This window comes from Lycium barbarum, chromosome 8, assembly GCF_019175385.1.
Source record: "Lycium barbarum isolate Lr01 chromosome 8, ASM1917538v2, whole genome shotgun sequence".
In the NCBI taxonomy this organism is placed as follows: Eukaryota; Viridiplantae; Streptophyta; class Magnoliopsida; order Solanales; family Solanaceae; genus Lycium; species Lycium barbarum.
The window spans coordinates 39,297,431-39,321,546 of NC_083344.1; positions in this window are offsets into that span (position 1 = coordinate 39,297,431).

The window sequence follows — 24,116 nt, forward strand, 5'->3', positions numbered from 1 at the left end:
CACAAACATTCCAACTTTCCATTAAATCACTACTTTTCCAATCTTTTCCTAACTTTCAACATACAAGTTCATAACACATTTCCATCTTCCAAATTCATCAACAATAATCATAATTTGCCTCTTGATACCTTCATTTCCATTTTTACATAAATCATAACAAAGTTGCATACTTTCCTACAACAACTTGATAACCATTTTTCCAAAACAATAAAGATTGTTATCTTTTCCATTCACTTCACCATAACATACTTAATATACAAACAAGATCAAATTCATACTCCATCAACACATGACCATACCACACGGCCACCTCCTACATTCTTCAATTTTCACTAATTCATTCCACTTCCATTTCTAATACAATTTCCACCACACTACAACTAAATTACAACATGAATTCAAATCATCCAAGACATGTAATAGATATACATATATTCGGCCAACATGCATATCTTTCCACACACAAAATTTCCATGTTTTTCATTCATTCACACATACTACAACATACATATACCTTTTATAACATAACAAAAGCATGAAATCCTTACCTTTCTTCAAGTTCTTCACTTGGAGGATAAAATTGCTTTCTTGCCACAATACTTATACCAACTTGTAGAGGGCTTTGCACTTGGTAATATTCCCACAAGAACTTGATTTTTAAACCAAAGATTAGGCCTCAAAAATTTTTCTTTCTTTTTCTTTCTTTTTCTCCTTCAAACCCGAAATGCCTCTTTCTCTTCCTCTCAATTCTTTTTCTTGAAGCTTCTTTGGATAAACATGTATTATTACCTCTTTATATTAACTAGTCATGTGACTAATCACATGACTTATGGCCATGGATTTTGGGCCAATATGGCCGGTTGGGCCTCCAAGTTTGGGCCTTGTTCTCTTATTTTTTTTTTTAGTCCAACTTGGCTAATTTTGTAATTTATGGAACAAGTTTCCAAAATTCCAATTTTGCCCTTGGCCACCTTTCGTAATTCCACACCATTGAATTCATAACCTACACATTCATACCAAGTAAGGTCCAATTGTGGCCTTATTCATCACGCGTCAATTTGTCTTGAATCTTTTTGAATAAGCGAAAATGTCGGATGTAACAGAGCCCCACCCGATTTAATAAAAAAAAAAGGAAATGAGTAATCATGAAATAAATTGGTGAGTCATTGGTGGGGGGAGCAAGTGTCAATAATAGGGCCACCATATATGTATACAATTGTTGATGAACAACCTTAGCTATGGATTCATTTTTTTTCAAATTTAACTTTGCAAAAACCAAAAACAAAAAAAGGTCAAGCTTCCATGGCTGCTCGGCCAACCATGGTGAGTGAGGAGAAAAATTATTCTTGAATGTTTTGAGCAAATTTCAAGTACAATACAAACTCAAGGAGGTGATAGCAACATTGGATTTTAAGTTGGAGAAGAAGAAATTGTAAAATTGGAGCAATTAAGAGTAGAAATTCCTCCGAGAAAGTTGAGGCAAAAAGAATGACAAGGCGAAAGGATTGCGAATAGTCGTTAACAGGTATGTAAGGCTAACCCTTCTTTATTTTGGCATGTCTTAGATTTAAGTGATGAATGATATGAGCTTTGGGGTAATCCTATTCATAAGTCTTGAGTGTGATTCCTGATTCTTATTCACTTCTTGATGTTAGAACTCTTGAGGTGCCACTTGAGTTGTGTTTATGGTTTTACTAACAATTTCGAGAAAATTAGTTTTATACTAAAGGAAACATAAAGTTAGACATTCAAAACCACTCCGAAGGGGGTGCGAGATTTTACTATTTAGATTTTCAAAACCACTCCGAAGGGGGTGCGAGGTTTTACTATTTCATTTCATTTACGACTTATGTTTACATTCCATATCATCATCTCTTTGTATTGATATTTGTGGATTACGTTTGTGTTGACATGATTGTGATATTAAGCCGGAAGCGGCTGCCCGAAGGGGCCATCATTATTATGCCGGAAGCGGCCGTTCGAAGGGACTATTGTGATACTAGCCGGAAGCGGCCGTCCGAAGGGACTATTGTGATACTAGCCGGAAGCGGCTGTCCTAAGGGACTATTATGATACTAGCCAGAAGCGGCTGTCCGAAGGGACCATTTTTGTTAACATGTCGGAAGCGGCATGTGTGTTGAATTTGATTATTTACTTAAAGATTGTTTTGTCCGAAGGGACCATTTTTGTTAAAATGTCGGAAGCGGCATGTGTGTTGAATTACATTATTTACTTAAAGATTGTTTTGTCCGAAGGGACCATTTTTGTTAAAATGTCGGAAGCGGCATGTGTGTTGAATTGCATTATTTACCTAAAGATTGTTGTGTCCAAAGGGACCATTTTTGTTAAAATGTCGGAAGCAACATGTATGTTGAGTTGCATTATTTACTTAAAGATTGTTTTGAGACTTCGTGTGCACATTTATGTTTCTTCCAGCGAAGGCTGTAGGTATTGAGTTAGATTGTGATTTCTTCTCTCCTAAATCAAACTATGATTATGATTTGTTACCACCTTACATACTCAGTACATTGTCCGTACTGACGTCCTTTTACCTGGGGACGCTGCGTTCATGCCCGCAGCCCCAGATTGTTTGGCAGGTTAAGTGTATAGCTAGAATGCTTGGACGTCAGCTGGGATTGGCAAGTTCCACCTCATTCTGGAGCTGTGCTGAGTCATGTCTAGATATGCGTGATTATGGGTATGTCAGGGCCCTGTCCTGACTCATAATGTTCAGTTCACTTCGTAGAGACTTCTGCAGACAGTGTCCTGTGGTATGTTTGTCGAGATGTCGACAAAATGATGTCAGTTGAATCATTTGTAGATTTTAAAAGAGTATGTATTTTAGATGATTTCAATTGGTTTAAAGTACTTAATTGATTGAATGTTTTCATAATCATTATAAAGATAATGATTTCTATTTGGAAAAGTTTCATGTTTTTAAAAGTTTTTGAAATGACAGGTTTTGATGGAGCGAATGTCTAAAGGTTCGCTCGACTCTGATGATTGTCGGGTGCCCGTCATGCCCTACCATTGCTTGGGTGTGACACAAACCAACCAATTTGAGATGGACAACGCCTCCCATAAAGAGCCTCATAAGGAGCCATTTGAATACTCGCTTGGTAATTGTTGTTGTAGGCGAACTCCACAAGAGGTAAATGTATCCCAATTTCATCTGAAATCTATCTCACAAGCTCGTAGCATATCTTCCAAAGTCTGAATAGTTCTCTCTGCCTGCCCGTCAGTTTGAGGATGAAAGGCAGTGCTCAATTTCACTCTAGTTCCCAAACCTTCCTGAAAGGACGTCCAAAAATGAGCAGTGAATTGCATACCACTATCAGATATGATGGATGTCGGAATCCCATGTAACCTAACTATCTCCTTTAGATATAGCTTGGCCTACTGCGCCGTGGTATATGATGTCTTCATAGGGAGAAAATGGGCAGACTTTGTGAGTCTATCCACTATTACCCAAATCGAATCAAACTTGACCTTTGTGCAGGGTAGACCCACAATGAAATCCATATTGATCTCCTCCCACTTCCACTACAGAATCTCGATATTCTGAGCCAGGCCTCCAGGCCTTTGATGTTTATCTTTCACGTGTTGACAGTTCAAAAACATAGCCACAAAGTTAGAAATATCAACCTTCATGCTCTTCTACCAATAGTGTTGTTCCAAATCCTTGTACAACTTGGTGGATCCCGAATGAACCGAATACTTGGAGCTATGAGCTTCCATCATTAATTCTTGTCGAAGACCATCACCATCGGGGACACATAATCTTCCTTGCAACCGTAGATCACTATCGCCAGTCCCAATAGTAAATGAAGTGTACTCACCTCTTTCCACTCCATCTATCAGCTTTTCCAGAAGCTCATCATCATATTTCTTGGATTTAATCCTTTCCACAATGTCAAACCGCGATGGTGTGATTCCCACTAACTCTGCATCTTTAGTTTTATCAAGTCTGACCCCAAGACTAGCAAGTCTTCGAATTTCCTTCCCTATGGGCATGTCATGTGCACGCAAATAAGCCAACGTGCCCATAGACTTTCTACTCAAAGCATCAGCAACCACATTAGCCTTACGAGGATGATAAAAAATATTCAAGTCATAGCCTTTTAACAACTCCAACCACCTCTGCTGTCTGAGATTCAACTCTCGCTACTTAAAGATATATTGCAAGCTTTTATGGTCAGTAAAAACATCGCACTGCTCACCATACAAATAATGACGCCAAATTTTCAAAGTAAATACCACTGCAGCCAATTCTAAGTCATGAGTCGGATAATTCTTCTCATGCTTCTTCAATTGTCGCGAAGCATAAGCAATCACCTTACCGTTCTGCATCAATACACAACCCAAACCAATTCTAGAAGCATCACAATACACCACATATCCACCAGACCCAGAAGGTAAAGTTAAAATAGGATCCGAAGTCAACCTTGTCTTAAACTCTAGGAAACTCTTTTCGCAAGCTTCAGACCACTTAAACTTAGCAGTCTTCTATGTCGGTTTAGTCAATGGTGAGGCTATAGATGAAAAACTTTCCACAAACTTTCTGTAATAATTTGCCAAACCCAAGAAACTACGAATTTCCGTCGCACTAGTTGATCTAGGCCAACCCTTAACCACTGAAATTTTCTGAGGATCTACCATAATGTCGTCACCAGTCACCACATGACCCAAGAAAGACACAAACTCTAGCCAGAATTCACACTTAGAGAATTTTGCATAAAGCTCGTTCTCCTCAAGTGTTGTCAAAGTTACCCTCAAATGATTAGCATGATCCTCACGATTCTTAGAGTATACCAAGATGTCATCAATAAACACAATAATGAAGCGTTTTAGATACGGCTTAAACACCCGGTTCATCAAATCCATGAACACAACAGGCGCATTAGTCAACCCAAAGGACATCACTAGAAACACAAAGTGCCCATAATGAGTACGGAAAGCAGTTTTCGGGATATCCTTTTCCTTTATCTTCAATTCGTGATACCCCAACCTCAGGTCAATCTTTGAAAAGAACTTAGCAACCTGAAGTTGGTCAAATAGATCATCTATCCTGGGCAAAGGATATTTATTCTTAATGGTCACTTTATTAAGTTGACGGTAATCAACACACATCCTAAGGGAACCATCTTTCTTCCTAACAAATAAGACTGGGGCACCCCAAGGTGAGGAACTTGGTCGGATGAAACCCTTATCCAACAAGTACTTCAACTGATCCTTTAATTCCCTTAGCTCCGCTGGAGCCATACGATAAGGTGGAATTGAAATAGGTTGGGTGTCGGGGATAACATCAATCCCAAAATCAATAACTCTATCGGGAGGAATACCCGGAAGATCGGGAAATACTTTGGGATAATCACTGACTATGGGAACAGATGCAAATTCGGGTACTACGACATTTGTATCATTAACAGCAACCAAATGGTAAATACACCCCTTAGTAATCATCTTATGAGCCTTAAGATAGGAAATAAATCTACCCTTTGGCTTAGCAATTTCACTCTCCCACACAATAACAGGCTCCTCGGGAAAGGCAAAGCGAACTAACGTATGGCGACAATCCACATTAGCATAACACGCGGACAACCAGTCCATCCCCATAATTACATTAAAATCTACTATCTCAAGTTCATACAATTCAGCCACGGTCTCATGACCTTTAATCACAACAACACAATTTCTATACACTGTGGAAGCAATAACAGGAACACCTGAAGGCGTACCAACAGCAAAGGGTTCCAGTAAAGGTTTGGGTTTCATAACCATATCAAGAGCAAACTAAGGGGTCACATAGCATAAATTTGAACCCGAATCAATCAATGAGTAAGCATCATGAGAACAGATAGTATGGATACCTGTAACCACAACGTCAGAAGCCTCAGTTGTCTCCCTACAAGTCAGCCCATAAAGTCGAGCTGTCCCTCCACCAAGAGTATTAGAAACTTCCTTTCTCTTGCTGTTATTACGAGCGTTCTAATTATTATTGTTAGCATTACGAGCAGCGGATTTTTAGCAGATGCAGAAGTAGGCGAATCATTCTTTTGGTTATTCATAGCATCCATCTCACATAGCCACTTTTTGCATTCCCGCTTAATGTGGCCTCTAATCGAACAATGATGACAGATACGTTCTTCCCACACTGGCAGACGACTACTTCCCTGTGAAAACTTACTATTATTATTATTATTATCATTATTATTATTATTATTATTTTTATTATTATTATTATTATTATTATTATTCTGGCCTTGCCTATCGGAAGGCATACTAGCATGGGAATAAGCGCCAGACTGAGTAGGTGTAGAATACCCTTTACTATTCCCTCCCTTATAATTATTACCACTGAAACCACCCATCGATCGGGCCTTCTTGTTCTGAACTTGATCCACTCTCTCTTCATTTTTCCAACTCTCTTGTTGTTTAGCAAACCCAACCAGAGATGAGAAAGTGCAAGTAGGAGACATAGCAATAGCAGAACATGCAGACATGATACATGGTACCAAGCATTTCATAAAACGAGTCAACTTATGCTTTTCAGTCGGAATCGTGTGTAAAGCATACTTTGACAAACGAGTGAACTCAAAACTATACTCACGAACCGACTTGTTACCCTGTTCTAGGTTTTTAAACTTTGTAGCCATAGCAAATCTCTCCTCATCAGACAGAAACCTTTCCATGAACGCCTCTTCAAATTCAGCTCACGTCGGAGCTAAAGCAGCGTCACCCCTCTCAGATTCCCACATCTCAAACCATGCGTGAGCAACATCCTTCAACAGATACGAAGCAAGCCTCACAGCTTCGGAGTCCTGGGCATCCATTGCCCTCAATACCTTGAAGGTCTCATCTAAAAAGTGTTGGGGTTCATCCACCTCTCGTGACCCAAAGAACTTTGGTTACTTTAAATCTACGAATTGCTTATGTCTGCCTCCACCATGAGGTCCCACACCTCCATGCTACTGCTGAGCCGCAGCCAAAGCAGTTAGCATTTGAATAGTCATTTGCGTAGTACCAATCTCAGGCACACCCCCAACAGGAACAGCAGAACTAGGCGGTGCTGGAGATGGTGCGTGATTCCAAATATCATTCCCATTACCAGCATTCGCGCCCCTAAGATTTCAGTTAGCTCTCACGGGTTATGCTCGGTTACTATTTTTGGATCGCGTTAGAGCCATTTCCGTAAGGTACGAATTAATAAGCGAATTAGAAGAGTCCTAAAAGAACTTGAAGCTCTACAGCACAATCTAGAATCAAGAAGAATAGGAAACACCTATAAATGTCTTGGGAGTTTCTCGGTTGTGTGGGTGATCAGGCTGCACAAGGAGAATTCCACTAAACACAGCTCCATAGACACCGACAATAATCCTAGGACGTATATACACCTAGGCTCAGATACCAAGCTTGTCACGCCCTAAAACCCAGCATAGACGTGACCGGCATCCGATATCAGTAACAACATCGGAAGAACCTAAACGACACAATAATAACACTTGAACCCGCCAGGTTCAATATACACCTCAAACAGTTTATAAAATAAATGTAACAAATCATGAACATATGAATTAAATCAGCGGAAAGCTTTATAATTTAATACATTCAACAAAAACATGATAGTGTGCCCGAAAGAGTTAAACAACAACTCTTCTTCTACCCCCACTCGATTGTATACTAAGGAGCTTCTACGAATAAGGAATAAATGTCTAACTCAACGGGTCACAGCCCGGAAACTAATATAAATAAATGGAATTATATAAATAGGGTGTCCCACGAATGAATGTGTGGGCTCACCAAATCAGCAACGACCGTAAGTCCTTCCTAAACGCCCAGAGTATCAAGAACCTGCTCTTCACCGTTACCTAACAAACATACCATCAAAAACAAAAATGGTATACCTGAGTACTTCGTATTCAGTGAATGCCTCGGGGACAACAAGTAATATGAAAATAAAGTACAATAATACATAAAGAAATTTGTCCTGAATATCATGTGAAACCAATGTAAGAACAGTTATTCAGTTTGTGTCTCTCAATAAAATTATCAAAACCGATTATAAGGCCTCTTGTCAAGGTACAACTTCAAATATGCCTTTCAATTGATCATAATTAACAACAACAATTCCACGAGAAAATAAGAATATCACACATGCTAATACAGGCCCAAGAATAAAGCATATCGAAGGGGTGACCGTAGAGGTTCCCTTGTCACAGTAAACCACACCGGAATATGAAATTCAACGGTGGCTATCCTTCCTCCCGAATAGCTAGGCATAATCACACCCCAGGTAGCGAACCCGGAATTGGCCACTCTTCTTCCTGAATGGCTAGGCATTATCACACTGGGATCCATAATGGCTACCCTTCCTCCTGAGTAGCTAGGCCAAACACAACAACAAAGTTCATAGCATAGAAGCCGATTCACAATTTATCTCATACTAGTCACACCATCAAATAGCATTAAAGTTCATTATGCCATTACGAAAATCCATAATTTCATAGATAATCTTGAAAACATTTCAACTTCATTAAACAAGATTGCTTTGTCTTAGCTTCTTTGTAAAGTCATCAATGCCAACAATTACCCATCATCACTGATCATCTCTTATAGAAGAAGATGATTATGATTTCATATACGTATATAGAGGATAATACAATCAAGGTTTAATGTGGGCTTGTCCCCTCACGCACACCAACTACAAGCAAAGACATGAATTAGGGTTTTGCATCACCTTTTTATTCAGTAAAGAACCTTTGAGAAGAAAACATATATCCATGATAAGGTTTTTAAAAGAGACATACCTTTGTATGTTAAACAAAGTTTAACAATTCACTTTTCTGGTGAAAAACACCCAAACCCTAGCTTGAATCACTTTAGGAAGAATTATGTTGCAAACCCTAGGTTTTAGTCACAAGAATCATGGGTTTTTATGTTAGGATTGATAATCAATGATTAAGATGTTCTTACCTTAGTGTTGGAGCTCTAGAGAGATATTTTCGTCCTTAGGGTTCTTGAGAGTGTAAAGAATGGAAGAAACTAAAATTTTGCAACTTATATAATTTCAGCTCGTCAGGTACAATCGACGGTACAAGTGGCGGAGCGTCGAACAGATCGACTGAACGTCGATCTTCTCCGTCGAATGGTCTTTGTGCTAGGTCAATTCTACGGTACAAAGGACAGAGCGTCGAATAGATCGACGGAGCTCCGTCAAAGTCATGAAATTTCCAATGAGCAACTTTCTCTTCCTTACTTTCTACGGTGCAAAGGATGGAGCGTCGAACAGATCGACGGTACAAAGAACGACCGTCAAACCTCCTTTCGTGAAACTGTAGTGAATTTTCATTTTGACCCTCTCCTCTTGGGTCTTTAGCCTAAAGTTATGCACGTAACCCAACATATAAGGTTCCAAAGGACTCATACAATGCTTTCACACTCTATACGGATTTACGGGATGTTACACTAATGGATCCCAAGTAAAATTCTTTAATGCATCTCCCTCCAAGTTAGAAAAGATCCCTGCCTCTCCTAACTAAGCAAATGCTGTCTTAGCCTTTGGAACTCCTAATAATAACCATCAATCAACACACATGACTGCTTTCCGTTACATTCCCAATTTCAAGATCTGTAGTGGTGGCGAAAACGTCTTAATCGCAGTTACTTATAAATACTTTGGTTATTGGTCCCTTAGAATTCCCGCACATCACTATAAAGTAATAGCCTGCAAGAATGGCACACACACAAGAGATTTCAATAAAAAACTTATATACCTATAGCCGACTTGTCTTGAGCTTGATCTGGGGGTCTATAAAGTGAAGTATCCTCCTCATCGTCCTCCTGCCATCTATGAGTCTGGCCCTCCTCGTCTCCCTCATCCGAGTCTGAGGGATACGAATATTTTGGCAGCTCCTGGTTCACCGATGGCCAAGATAAAGGACTAGAATAATCAGTAAAACTCACAGCTGTGGCTGGCCTGACATAGTGCTCTACCATAGGAGCAGCAAGGGGGATCAACTCTGGTGTAGCCTCGGGAATCTCCTCCTCCGGCGTCTCATACGAACCCTCAGATGGGTTCGTGTCATAATTGTCTTCCGATGGGTCCTCCTCTTGGGAAGTCATGAACTCTGAGGGGATCGTCTCGGGGTCCTCGGAAGGATCTGTCTCAATGGAATAGCTAGGACTCCTTCTACTCGGCCTTTGGATCTGTGGTCCCGAATCCACCTTAGGGGACTTCCTGGCACCCTCACTATCTGAAGCTGATCTCTTCATCTCGGTCAATCTGTACTTACCTATAGGAAAAAAGGGCTAGAAGTGATCTTTCTTAGAATCTGGCTGTATCGCACGATATAATATAGAAGAAAAGGTCATTTATCCCTAAATGCCCTGCAGCTTCCTGGCTATAGAAACGGTGGATGACATACCGATAATTAGGACTCTACTGGACACGGCTCATAGACATCGCTAGGACTGAACTACTCTGATACAAATTAGTCGCACCCCAACGAAGAGTATGATGGGCTCTGACCCATAGGCCGAGAACCACCTGACTTAGCGGTTACTCTGAACATCATATACCATAACTCAAAGAACACCTACACGGAAAAAAGGCCCAACATAGAAATGTCTTATAATCCAAAATATATGTACAAATGCGAACCGACGAGGTCGCTGTAACCTCACAAGTATCATAAAGCCAACAAAGCTATCAGAAAAATACCAAGAACCCAAAATAAGGCCGACAGGGCCACATGTTATATGTACATACCCCACTATGTCTTTGAGCCTCTAAGAGTGTACATATGAACATATATTACATAAGCGGAAAAGTACCAAAAGTAGCAAGTCCTGAGTAGTGGCACTTGCTGACACCGCTGAGCGGGAAAATCCTACTGCGGTCGCTCCTTAATAACCCTGTCAGAGCCTGCAGCACGAAATGTAGCGTCCCGTGCAATGGGATGTCAGTAAAGATAAAAGTACTAAATATGTAGGGCTGGAAGCAATAACGTAAGTGTGGTGGAAATATAAATAGAGTAAAGGTAACCTATCAACTGAGAACATACAATATGCCATGCATGAATCTTAAAAATCATATATAAGTAAGCACATACGTGTATATGTATATCATATAAGCATTAGCGCTACGAAACATGAATCCTGATTCATATATGTTAGTGCCGAGGAACATACGACCCGATCCATAAATATAATATATTAGTGCCGAGGAACGTACGACCCGATCCATAAATATGATATGTTAGTCTCGCGGAACGTGCGGCCCGATCCCTAAATATAATATGTTAGTGCCGAGCAACGTACGGCCTGATCCATAAATATAATATGTTAGTGCTGAGGAACGTACGACCCGATCGATAAATATAATATGTTAGTGCCGAAGAACGTACGGCCCGATCCATAAATATAATATATACATATACATAATGTAAATAGCATGCATGAGAGCTCATATGAGAGCTACAACTTTATTGGAGTGACGTAAGGTCGGGAACCTCCGATTTATATTATGGAATTCGTGTTGAATCCAAAGAAATAACTTAACGATGATGAACATAATAACATACCAAGAATCAATCAAATAACTAAGACATTAAGAGTTCAGCTACATGACATAGGAATGGAGTAATTTTATTATGGAACGCTCATATTCATATTCTAGTTGGATTCGTGCCAAGGAAAGAGAGAGACACGAACACCTTACATACTTTATCCGTCAAGCCACACTTAAAGGATCCGTTACTTCGGTGTTTGCCCTTCACCCGAACCTATATATCGAGAAAGACACCTTTAATCATACTTTCATCATATTTTCATCAACTTATAAACACTAATTATTGAAGACTAATTTGGGTTACAAAAATTTGGGCAGCATTTCCCCTATATTCTTTACCGCCTCCAAATACCAAAACAACTCGCAAACAATACCAACAATATCAACAACAATATCATCAAGATTCTACAAGATAAATATGCACAATTCCATCCAAACTTTCTTCAAACATCAATCCATAAGCCAACAACATCAATACAACAAACTATAACTTTTATTCTCGTAAATATTCCTAAATCAATATTAAGAAAAAGAAATTCATACCTTATCCTTGCTAGAATAGGAAGATCTTCAAGATTTAATTTGCTTCCAAGCCAACTCCAACCCAAAACGAAACTATAATCGCGACTACACGTTGTCCGGACCTCAATTAATACTCCGTAACGTGAAATTGCTCAAAATCCTAACTTTTATGTGATATATAGGCTCTCATATGTTTGATGAGATTTCTAGACCATTTGTTAAATTTTAGTGAAGAAAAAATGGGGTTTTGCCCCTTATATAGTGTGCTAAAGTCGGTGGCATTGTAGCAACACGTTTCTACTCTGTTCGCCTAACTTGTAACGTCAATAATTCTCTACTCCAATGTCATATTGACGAGTGGTTTGTTGCGTTGGAAACTAGACTCGATGAACTTCACTTTAGGATTTTGAAACACCTTAAAAATCCTAATATACTAGGACATATAACCCTCCAAAGTTGACTAAAAATCTGCCCAAAATTCTGCCAACTTTTTTTTTTCCAAATGTTTTTTTCAACAAATTTTCTTTCTTCGATTTGCTTGGTCCGGGAACCTTTAGGCACTTGCTTGACACTTGTTATGAGTATTCATTAACCTTATAAGGGTTCCATGACCTCTCCGAGCTTACTTTAATTTACTTACGATGCAAACGACGCGAAATTATTTCGAGGTGTAACACACCAGAACTAGCAAAATCTGCCAACTTCAAAATACAAACCAAACATCCATTTTTATCATAAAACACGCTACAAACTAGCTCACGCACTCGGGTTTCTCAAAAGAGGTCGTCTTGATCCAGTGTTGACCCAAGTGAACTCCAACCCAAAAAACCAACATTCCCAACCAATGATCGAAAACACAAATGGACGCTTCGAGCCCCGAACCAAAAACTCAACTAAGTCCAAAATCACATTTCGGAACTAATGGAACTTTCAAAGATTGATTTCGAATGCAATTACCCAAAAGTCAACTATTAGTCAACACTTTCCACTTCTTCAACTTAGAAATCTCTAAACTCATCAAAATCAACAAAAACCAACTTGATTTCCTTGAAAACTGCGTCACCCATCCCCGCAAGTCAAAAACTTCGAAATGAACCTACGAGAAGGGTAATTTAGGGAAAACGGATAAAAGCCTAAAACAACCAAACGGGTCGTTACATCAGATACTGATTAAACAAACATTCATCCTCGAACAGAAAAAAAAATGAAGGAAAGGTTCTTGAATCATTAAAGAGCAGGGGATATCTACTAACTATATCAGCCTCAATCTCTCATATAGCCTTCTCAACTAGACGGTACTTTCACTGCACCTTTACTGTAGTTATCTCCTTTGACCATAACTTTCTAACTTGCCTATCCAAGATTGATACTAGTTTTCTTCAAAGGTCAGATTTGATCAAATATCACTAAGTCCCAATGGATTACATAAGACCCGCCCAAATGTACTTCTTCAATATGGAAATATGAAACCTGGTGGCGTTGTCTTACACCTCAAAAACGTTTGCATTGTTTGTGTCGTAAGAAAACTAACGTAAGCTCGGAGAGGTCAAGAACCCTTATAAGGTTAAGGAATTCTTTTAACAAGTGCTCAGTAAGTGTCTAAAGGTTCTGTGATTAAGCAAATAGAAGAAAATAAGTTTGTTGAAATTTTTGAAAAACTTGGGAGAATTTTAGATAGAATTTTCGGTCCAAGTTGAGGGAAGTGTATCTCCTAGAATATGAGGAGTTATAGAATGCATAGCATATGTATATTGAAGTCCGCTGAGTCTATTTTCCAATGCAACAAACTGTTTGTCGATACGACATCGGAGTAGAAAGTTATGGGCGTTTGAAAATAGGCTGCTAGATGGCTTCTCCGCCGGCCCACATTAAAAGTCAGTGGAACCGACCATCAAGGGGTATAAATATCCCCATTCCCCTCTTTTATCATCATTTTATACTCCCTTGACCTCTAGAAACATCCATAAACATTTCTTAAACACTTATAGCCCCTTAGATCAAGAATTCAACAAGATTACACTAAACTAGTTGATGAAAAGTGATTGTTCTTTCTTCTACTTGATGTTGTGGTGAGTTTGGCCTTGAAGAAAGTTGGTGTGGCTAAAGTTCTTCAAGTATAAGGAATGTTATTTATCTAGACTTTGATATTGAATTGTTTTTGGAGGATTTTAATGGTTTAAAGTAAAGGTAAACATAGTATAAAGGCCGTAGTTTGATATGTTGGTGTTTTTGGCTTATGGGTTGAATTTCGAAGGAAATTTCGGACGGATTTGTATATGTTTGCCATGCAGTATCTTGATTATGTTATTTTTGATGTTGTTAATGATGTTTGGGAGTTGTTTTGGAATTTTGAGGAAGTAGACGATATAGGGGAAATGCTGTCCGAATTCCGTTAACATATTATCTAGCTAAGTTTGAGTGTGTGAGTGTTCCTATGGCCTGATTGTTGTATGAATCATCTTGGATGTAGATTGCAGGCTCGGAAGGTAGACTTTGAGAGGCTAAGTAAGCACCAAGGTATGTTAAGGCTGTCCATTTCTTTCTTAAGGCATGACCCTATTGTTATGAACTTTCACAAATGATGTCCATACTGATTCCCCTCCTAGAAATGCTAAAAGCTTACATTCTTGATGTTATTACGATATAATTGATGTTGGTCTCACCTTATGGTTATTGTTCCTTCAAGGTGAGATATACCAATGATGTTAGCTCCGTAATGGAAATTGGAGGTTTACCGACCTTACAAAGAATTTTTTGTAAGACATGAATAGTAAGCTAGTTATGAGATCCCTATCGAGGTATTTAATTCTAGAAGATAGGCTTATGATGCAGCCTGGAATTGACTAAGGTTAGTTAATCGGGAAAAAGTCTTAATGGCCTAGAAATGTGCTTATGAGTCTTATGTAATCATGTAGAAATTAATGGATAAGTAATGATCATGAGAAGTGGATAGAAGCTAATAGATTAAGAATGAACACTAGAAGTGTGAAAAAGGTACCTATAAGGGATATCTGGATCGGGTTGCACGTTCCGCAGCATATGCATTCATATTTGGATCGGGTTGCACGTTCCGAAGCACATGCTTTCATATCTGGATTGGGTTTCACATTTCGCAACACATGCATTCATATTTACAGCTAGTCTACAACCAGTTGGGCAGATTATGTATCACTATTTACCACCGAGCTACGACCGGTTGGGCAGTTACCACTGATCAGTGGGCAGTGCGCTCTACCATTACGGGATAATCGGATGGGCAGTTACCACTGTGCTACGGCCGGTTGGGCAGTTACCACTGATCAGTTGGGCAGATAGTACCAGGATGATAAGTAGGTCAGAAAAATAGTATTATACATAGATGTTGTTTAGCGCAGCAGAGTATAGAGACATACATGCTAAATTTTTATTGGTAAGTCAGAAACGCCAGGTTGATTCTTATCCTTCTTCTTTATAGTATATGTTTATTATATTACATTTTCGCCTTACATACTCGGTACATTATTCGTACTGACGTCCCTTTGCTGTGGGTGCTGTGTTTCATGCCCGCAGGTCTTGAGATACAGGTTGACAGATCTCTCAGTAGGATACCGGCTCAGCAAGCACTGTTGTGGCACTCCACTTGCTCTAGAGTGGCTCTGTGAGTCAGTATGGTTGCATACTTATTTGCATGGGTATGGCAGGACCCTGGCCCGGCCACATTATGTCATGTACTCCAGTAGAGGCTCGTAGATAGATATGCACAGTTAGATGTCTTATGGTCATCTCGGTTGATATTCTGTTGTACTATTACTATGGATAGCCTTGCCAGCATATGTACTTGCGATTAGCTTGATAACGTATGTACATTATGTTTTGGGCATGTGTCCCATACAACTTATGGTATCTACGAGTTAGCATTATGGTCCACTCAAGTAGGTCTAAGAGATGTATGTCTGTGGTGCTTGGTAGGTTAGCTTCGGGTGCCCGTCATGGCTCTCAGGTTGTGTTATACCCCGTAATTTTATACATTGGATTATTCGTAAGCTAATCGATATACATTTAAGGACAAGATTAATTGTGGGGTATGAGATAAGGACTTTTAATCCCCGATTTTAATTAGTGTATGACTTGCTTATGAATTTCAATTAGTATAGAAATATTATTGGAGATTAGGGATTAATTAACTATGATTATATTATTAAGTGGGGATTAGTTATTAATTAAGATTAATTAAGTTAGTTAATTAGGCCATTAAGTGGGCCCCACCGAATTCTATAATTAAAAAAAAACATAAAATTGATGATGCATTGTAATGGGGCACGTGTCCTATGGATGGGAAATATATATTTATATAGTCATAGTTGATGACTAATGTTGGATACATATTTCCATTTGCAATTTTACTCAATTGAGAGCTAAGAGAAATACATAGCCATGGCTGCCAAGCTTTCGGCCATGGCTAACGAGTTTTTTTTTTTTTTAAATTCTATTAAATCCCAAGGTGTTTCACACGTTCAAGAAGGCAGCGACATAAGGTGTTGAATTGAGGAAGAGGAAATAGTGCGATTGGTGGAAGTGAGTGTAGAACTTGCTCTTATTAAATTAAGGTAAGACATTCTCTTCTTATGGTATAATTGGATTAGATGACGTTGTAATTGAGAGATTAATTTTCATTAAGTGGAATTGGACGCAAAAAAAATTATATACGTTAACGTTAAGGTTCTGTTTGGACCGTGTTGGTGTTGTTTCAATTTAGCAATGGTGGATTAAATTTGATTAGTGTTGTCGTTATTGTTGTATGGTAATTGAGGGTGATTTGTTCTTGTTGAAGGGCTGGAAGTATGGTGATAAATATGTATAGGTGTTGTTGTCCATGACAAAATTATACTCTTCTTTGTGTATTTGTAGTTTTGGAAGGAAAGGTCGAAAATTATATTTTTGATGTTGTAGTCTTAGTGGGCTTTTTCGGGCTGCTATTGAAATGGTATCGGAGTAATTTTTCTTGTACATGGATGGTAGTTGATGTTGTTGTTGTGTTGCTGTTAATGCGGCTTGTAAATTTGGAAGAAAACAAGTGCATAAGGTGTCGTATACGAAGCGTATATGTTACACCTCGGAAATTTTCCGCGAGCCTACAATGAATAGACCAATGAAGGGTATGAGCGTGCGATGTTTTACTAAGTAGGGAATGGCTAATTATGAATTTTTGGAAATAAGAAAGTTGCGGAATTTAATTTCAGCACAGTGGTCGTAATGTTATTTACGGCCCGTAAAGTGATTTACGGACCGTAAAGTGCCATCGTCCTTCAACATTCCCAAAATTTCGACTTTCTGTTAAATGTTGAAATGGTAAAATACGACCCAGAATACGGACGATAAATCGAAATACGGCCCGTAAACTGAGTCGTAAACTGCCAGGATCTCCAGCCAACCTTTCTGTTTCTGATATGCTTAAATACGACCGTGGAGGACGGACCGTAAACCAGTATACGGTCCGTAAACTGTGGTTTACGACCACTGTACACCCCGACTGTTGTTCATTAAAAATCAGATTTTGAGTATTAAAAAGGGACCCTAACCTCATTTTATTTCATTTCTCATCTCCACAATTCAAGAACACTCTTGAATATTCTCCAAAACACTTCATCCAAAAGAATCAAAGGAACATCAAGATCAACAACATTAAATCCATGAAACAAAGTGTATAAAATGCAAGTAAAGGTCATCTACCTCAAGAAAACCCGAGAAAGGTGAAGTAGGGTTTTGGTGCAAAGAAGGTATTACTACTCAAGACTTATTCAACCATCATCTAAGGTAAGTTTCATGACTTTATCACGTTGTTTAAGGTATTGGAAATCTAAGATGCTTGAATTGTAGAAAGACATGGAAAATGGGTCTTGAATGAGTGGATAGTGTCACAATTGAATGGTAGTTAAATGGAATCATGAATGTTGATGTACCATGATCATGAATACGTTGCAAATGATGTTTAGACCATGAAATGAGTATTATATATGAGAAGATGCGATAACGAGCTATAACCATAAATGTGGAGAAATTGGAGGAAAATGGTGGAACGTGGTGAATATATATAAATGATGGTTGTTGATTGTAATAATGTGGATGTTGTTGAGAATGTTGGGAGTTGATATGGAATATGGGAAAAGTAGTATAAATAAAGGAAGTTCTACCCAATTTTCTCTAGAAATAGTGACGTATTCCTTAATTCAATTAACTAATACTAATTCTAATTCTCTCGTGAAGGTAGCGACGTGATATCGAAGGAGATCAAGTGAACGATAGCCTAGCTAAACGACAAAGGTATCTGAGGCTAGTCCTTTCTTTCCAATGGCATGAATCCTATAGTATAAATTCCTTTCCTCTTTATGAGTTCATGTATTCTGAAAAGTTAAAAGCCTATATCTATAGATGTCTATATAAGATAAGAGATATGCTATGATGAAGATGTTATTGATTACTCACACTCACCTTATGTGCTAATTCCTTCAAGGTGAGGCAGAATGTCACTAATTGCTCCATAATGAAATCGGGGGATCTCGACCTTACATCACCCCAATAAAGTATAGTTGATCTTGAGCTTTATGCATGTACTATAATAATATGAGAATGTCATGATAATATTACACCGCGCCTAGTTGGCCGGGCAGGCACCGCTAAGGCGGGCAGCTATACGGATACACCATGACCATTTGGCATGGGCAGACACCACTAGTGGGCGGCATGAGATGGTACCCCGGACGCGGGAGGCCTGGACGCGGGCTAATGTTATTGATTATTACACCGATCCGACATGGATGGGCAGCTTATACATTATGCATACATGATTTGATGATGAGTATGAGTAAGACAGCACGCATTACTTTCCTTATGTTTATCAGTCAGATCCAGAGGCTTCATATTGATATTCTCTTTATATCATTGTCTTGTTTCATTGTTTATGCCTCTCATACTCAGTACAATATTCGTACTGACGTCTGTTTTCTTTGGACGCTGTGTTCATGTCCACAGGTAGACAGGGAGGTGAGCTTGATCCAGATCCATAGTAGCTGTCAGCTGATTGAGAGCACTCCATTGTTCGGAGGTGCTTGTGATTCCCCTTTTGGTATATATGCATATTTTGGGCAGGACGGAGTCTTGTTCCGTTTATATATACAGTATGTCTGTAGAGGCTCGTAGATACGCAGTGTGGGTTAGATGGTCTCACAAGATGTCATTATATGTATATATATTATTTTGATAGCCGAGCGGCAAATGTATATAAAGCATTTATGTTTTTGTATAAAACATGTTTTTCCTATAATTCGTGCATAAGCTGATAAAAGGGCATTAATTGAGTAAGATGAGCAGTAGAACGAGCGGTGCTCGGTGACTAGCCCCGGGTACCCGTCGCGGCCTCTAGTTGGGTCGTGACAAAAGTGGTATCAGAGCAGATCGTCCAAGGAAGTGTCTACGAGCCGTCTCTAGTAGAGTCTTATTTATGGTGTGTTGCGCGCCACACTAATAAACAAGAGGCTACAGGGCATTTAGGAAAATGACCATCCTTCTTCTTATTAGATCGTGCGATAGAGCCATGTGTAAGATTTTATCCTCCCTAATAGTGTGCTGTGATTTCAGAATGCCGCCAAAGGGGAAAGCTACAGCTGCCTAGAAGGGCAAAGCTACGACAAAAAGACGGGCGGAAAGAGAGCCTCTGATTAATGTAGAAGAGGGCAAATCACAAAATGAGGCCCCGCCCAATGTAGAAGAGCAAGGAGAAGCCTCGGCTCCGATTCCTCCAGCTGGTGCTTCGGGTCAACAAGTCACCGAGGCCATACATTTGTTGACACAATTGGTTGCCGCTCAGGCACAATGACAGAATGCGGGCCCGAGTGATCGTTCAGCTCGTATGAGAGCCCGTGATTTTATGACTCTAAATCCTCCGGAGTTTTTTGGATCGAAGCCGGATGAGGATCCGCAAAACATTATTGATGAAATGTCGAGGACCTTAAATATTATTCGTGCCTCCGAGACCGAATCCATGGAGTTGGCCTCTTATAGACTCCGCGATGTGGCGGTATTATGGTATAACAGTTGGATGGCATCAAGAGGAGAGAATGCGCCTCCTCCGGTTTGGCAGGAATTTGTGGATGCCTTTATTCGTCATTATTTACCACTCAAGGTCCGTCGAGCTAGAGAGGACAGGTTCTTGAATCTAAAGTAAGGAAGCATGAGTGCCGGAGAGTATAGTATACAATTCAATTCTTTGGCTAGATATGCCCCAACTATGGTGGCCGATATGGGAGACCGAGTCCATAGATTTGTGAGTGGTTTGGGGCCACACTTGTTTAGAGATTGTCTAACGGCCTCTTTGCAAGACGGGATGGATATTTCCCGCATACAGGCCCATGCTCAGAATCTTGAGGAACGACAACAGTCGCAACGAGGTGATCGTGATAGTGACAGAAGACAAGGTAAGAGGGCTAGATCTACGGGAGCAAGCAGTGAATATAGAGGGGGACCGAGACAGATGTATTCTAGACATTCAGGCCAGTCAGCGACTAGTGCGCCTCCCAGATTCTCAGATAGGAGGTTTGATCGTTCTTTTCAGTCAGGACAGGGCCAGAGTTCGAGGGCCTCAGATTCTCTGTTCCGGGGAGATTTTAGTCAGCGGAGACCTCCAGTACCGCGGTGCAGCCAGTGCGGTAGATTGCATTCCGGGCAGTGCCGTCAGGGTTTGGATGCATGTTATGCCTGCGGGCAAGTTGGCCATATGATGAGAGATTGTCCTTCAACGAGAGGTAGAGTTGGGACTCAGCCTACAGGATCAACAGTTGGGTCTTCTTCAGTACGCCTGACAGCACAGACTTCTCAGACTACAGCAGGTAGAGGCAGAGGTAGAGGGGGAGCATCTACTTCAGGTGCTTTTCAGCCCCGCGTATATGCTTTAGCTGGGCGATAGGATCTTGAGTGTTCCCCGGATGTTGTCACAGGTACATTGACTATATTTTCCCGTGATGTATATGCTTTGATAGATCCAGGTTCTACTTTCTCTTATGTCACTCCGTATGTTGCTGATTGTATTGGGGTGCAATCCGACCCAATTAAACCTTTTGAGGTATTCACTCCGGTTGGTGATCCGATAATAGCGAGGAAAGTGTACAAAAATTGTGTCATTGTGATATGTGATCCCAGACTAAAGCCGACTTGATTGAGCTTGAAATGATAGATTTCGATGTAATTATGGGTATGGATTGGTTGGCCTCATGTTATGCTAATGTTGATTGCCGGACGAAGATGGTTCGATTTCAATTTCCAGGAGAGCCCGTGCTTGAATGGAAGGGTAATACGGCGTCTCCAAAGGGTAGGTTTATTTCCTACCTTAAGGCGAGAAAACTGATAGCTAAATGTTATATTTATCATCTAGTTTGGGTTCATGACACAGAAGCAAGGGTGCCAACTTTCCAGTCTGTTCCGGTAGTGAATGATTTCCCAGATGTATTTGCAGACGAACTTCCAGGTCTTCCTCCGGAAAGAGAAATTGACTTTGCAATTGATGTGTTACCTGACACTGAGCCTATTTCTATTCCTCCTTATCGAATGGCTCCGGCAGAATTGAAAGAGCTGAAGGCACAGTTGAAGGACTTGCTTGAAAAGGGATTTATAAGGCCCAGTTCATCGCCGTGGGGAGCACCGGTCTTGTTCGTAAGAAAGAAGGACAGATGTCTACGGATGTGCATCGATTACAGACAGCTGAACAAGGTAACAATAAAGAACAAGCATCCCCTCCCCAGAATTGATGATTTGTTTGATCAATTATAGGGCGCTAAGTCGTTCTCCAAGATAGATTTGAGATCTGGTTATCATCAAGTGAGAATTAGAGAAGGAGATATTCCCAAAACAGCCTTCAAAACGAGGTATGGCCACTATGAGTTCCGAGTGATGTCGTTTGGGTTGACAAATGCCCCGGCAGTGTTCATGAATTTAATGAATAATGTGTTCAGGCCATTCTTGGATCTCTTCGTGATAGTATTTATCGAAGATATTCTGGTGTATTCTCACACAAAACCAGAACATGCAGATCATTTAAGAATTGTTCTTGGCGTTCTTCGAGCTCGGGAATTATATGCAAAATTTTCAAACTGCGAGTTTTGGCTAAATTCTGTGGCATTTCTAGGTCATGTTATTTCAGATGATGGCATCCGACTCGACACTCAGAAAATAAAAGCTGTGAAGACTTGGCCAAGGCCTACAACGCCTACGGAAGTTCGTAGTTTCCTGGGTTTGGCGGGATATTATAGAAGATTTGTAGAGGGCTTCTCGTCTATTTCAACTCCATTAACGAAGCTAACCCAGAAGTCGGCGAAATATCAGTGGAACGATGCTTGTGAGCGTAGTTTCCAAGAGTTGAAAGACAGATTGACTTCAGCCCCAGTGTTAACACTTCCAGAAGGGCCAGAAGGCTATGTAGTATATTGTGACGCTTCCGGTGTGGGACTAGGATGTTTATTGATGTAGCATGGCAAAGTTATTGCATATGCCTCGAGATAATTGCGGAAACATGAAAATAATTATCCAACTCATGATCTCGAATTGGCTGCGGTTATTCATGCCTTGAAGATATGGAGACATTATCTGTATGGTGTGCACGTCGATATTTATACAGATCACAAGAGTCTCCAGCATATTTTCAAACAGAAGGAGTTAAATTTGCGGCAGAGGCGATGGTTAGAATTACTGAAGGATTACGATGTGAATATTCTATATCATCCCGGAAAAGCGAATGTGGTAGCCAATGCGCTTAGCCGTCGATCAATAGGTAGTTTGTGTGAAGTTCCTTCAGAAAAGCAAGAAATGGTTCATGAGCTCCATCGATTAGCAAATCTCGGAGTACGGACAATTGATTCGGGTAGCACAAGTATTAATGACCCCACAGTGTCATCTTTGAGTATAGAAGTGAAGGAACGGCAATATGAAGATTCTCAGTTAAGCCATTACCGAGAACTTTCTCGTGAAAAATAGAAGTCTCCATTTGAAGTTTCCATAGATGGGGTCCTTGGATATCAGGGCAGGCTATGCGTACCGGATGTGGCAAATTTGCGCCAATGAATTTTAGAGGAAGCACACTATTCTCGGTATTCTATTCATCCGGGTGCGACCAAGATGTATCATGACCTCAAATCACTGTATTGGTGGGATGGCATGAAACGGGACATAGCGAAATTTGTAGCTCAATGTCCAAATTATCAACAAGTAAAGGCCGAACATCAGAAGCCAGGGGGCTTATTACAGGCAATGGAGATTCCTACATGGAAATGGGAAGAAATTAATATGGATTTCATTGTAGGATTACCTCGCTCCCGAGGCAAATACGATTCTATATGGGTGATCGTGGATAGATTAACCAAAGCAGCTCACTTTCGTCCAGTCAGGACCAGGTATTCAGCGAAATATTATGCTAGGTTGTACTTGAAAGAAATTGTGCGACTTCACGGAATTCCATTAGCCATTATTACCGACAAAGGGGCACAGTTTACCGCCATGTTTTGGAAGTCCTTCCAGGAAGGTCTAAGTACCCAAGTTAAGCTCAGTACGGCGTTTCATCCGCAGATGGCTGGACAAGCCGAACGTACTATTCAGAGCTTGGAGGATATGCTACGAGCGTGTGTGTTGGATTTTGGCGGTAGTTGGGATGAGCATTTACCCCTTAAAGAATTCGCATACAACAATAGCTACCATTCCGGTAATCAAATGGCTCCATATGAAGCTTTGTATGGAAGGAAATGTAGATCTCCAATTGGATGGTTTCAGACCGGAGAGACACAATTAATAGGCCCCGACTTAATTCAACAAGCAGTCGAAAAAGTCAAGGTGATACGAGATCGACATTAATCCACCTCGAAAATGTTTCGTGAGCCAACAATGAATAGACCAACGAAGGGCATGAGTGTGCGATGTTTTACTAAGTAGGGGATGACTATTTATGAACTTTGGAAATAAGAAAGTTGTAGGATTTCATTTCAGCCCAGTGGTTGTAAAATGGAATACG